Consider the following 1,878-nt stretch of genomic DNA (forward strand, 5'->3'; position numbering starts at 1 on the left):
ATGAAATTAAGTGCGGTCCCCAATCAAAAACTCAGGCCATCTTCGATAAAGGTTTGATTCCTTTAATATATTTCTGAATGCTACAATGATACATTTCAATATTCACTAAATCAAATACAACTAGCTATATAGCATGATAAGCTGACAAAAACAACAAGCCTTCTCTTACATGGCTATCATGCATTCACTGATCTTATGCTAGTAGTTTGGTCGGTGATTTAAACCCTTTGGAGTAAATTCCGCCGGCCAACATATAGAGATTGTTAGCGCACGCGTTGAAAGATCGCCTGGTTCATAGAATTTTCACGCGTTTTCCGACCATCAACAGATCATAAACAAATTAAACATTGTCTTAAAGTACATTTCTCGCGTTTGCATTTCAAATCACATGATCTGAATGCTAAGAACCTTGGATTTGTAGCTGATAATTATTGCAGTTTCATATAAGCTGTAAGCTGCTCTCATGTCGTCAAGGACGCAAAGAAGCTGTTAAGTTGCTTAATTTGGAGCCGTCGTGAGAATGGCAACGCTGTTCTGGGACCACAAGTTATGCATAGCTATTGTCTCGTGTGTGGTGTTTTCTTTGTTTTGTAAGCGCGTCGTGAATCTTGAACTCCCTGTAGTTCTGTAGTGACCAGTGTCAGCGATACGCATCCAATTTAATGATCCTTACTATTTAATAGGTATTGATATTTCAGATAAATACTTCAGGGAAAATTGATAAATTTCTTAATCTTTTCTTCCCCGAGAAATGACTTGATATTCTGTTGAAAAAAAAACAACTAATCATTTCGAAGCTTCCTGTATATATAACTGGTTTGAAGGTTGTCTCCGACTATTCCTCCCGACTATAAACCTCAAACCCTATACTTAGGCCCTTATGGTTTAATTATAGCATGAAGCGAGACTGTGATTATTTTTAACCCATGAAACGTGATTGTCGATTTAGTAATCTGTGATCGAAAGGTTCGATGGCTGTACGTGACCTTGAATTATAATTAACCTCGTCCTCGATTATATAACTTCATACTTTTGACAGGAACTTGATACTTTGACAGAAATTGTAAGTGAATGTGAATTTTTTTAAGATTATATGTGACAACTAAATGGGGGTTAAGTATTGTGAATGCAGTGTAAAAAAGGGTTTTGGCCTTTGGGAGGACCCTCAGTATTAGTATAGGCTAATGGGGTTTTCATACTGTATAAAGGTCCACACTAAGCGCACTAAATCGATTGAAGGTAGGTTTTGTAGCTAAAAAAAGGTTTATTATGACAAGTGTACTTCAGAGTTCTCAAATAATTGTCACAAAGAATAAGGATTTCTAGCCCCCTCCCTATGCAGAACAAATTGTTCAGTATCTAAGCTTCACTGGATTACCCCCACATTTTTATTTTCTTGCATAGAGATCTCGCTAAGATTGTGGGAACCTTAAATATGACCAACCTGCGTTGAATGATAACAGCCATGCTTGTAGGAAACTAAGCCGTTTTCAGGGAACAGATAGTCATAATGTTTGAACACTAGAATTGAAGACAGAGAATTAAAATAATGTTATAACCAGACTTAAAATTGCTGTTCACTTCAGACTCACCATCCTCTCCTCCAAGCTGTTCTTGAACCTTGGAATAGTCAGAACCACCAACCATACCAATGTCCCAGAACTTAAGGAAAGAACTATACAGCTAAATAGAATAAATATAAAAAATTATATGCGCAACAGTGTTCTACGCCGAATATATAGTATTTAAAATTCGTAGGAGAATCGCATAGTTATTGCTCAAGGAAAGAGCGAATTGAATTATCATACAGTTGTATTGTATTGTACGGAACTTCGTCGCTACAAAAAATCTTATTCTTAAGTTCGTAGCATTTATTCA

Source organism: Dendronephthya gigantea, unplaced genomic scaffold (genome assembly GCF_004324835.1).
Source record: "Dendronephthya gigantea isolate DGI-Jeju-01 unplaced genomic scaffold, DenGig_1.0 000195F, whole genome shotgun sequence".
Taxonomy (NCBI): Eukaryota; Metazoa; Cnidaria; class Anthozoa; order Malacalcyonacea; family Nephtheidae; genus Dendronephthya; species Dendronephthya gigantea.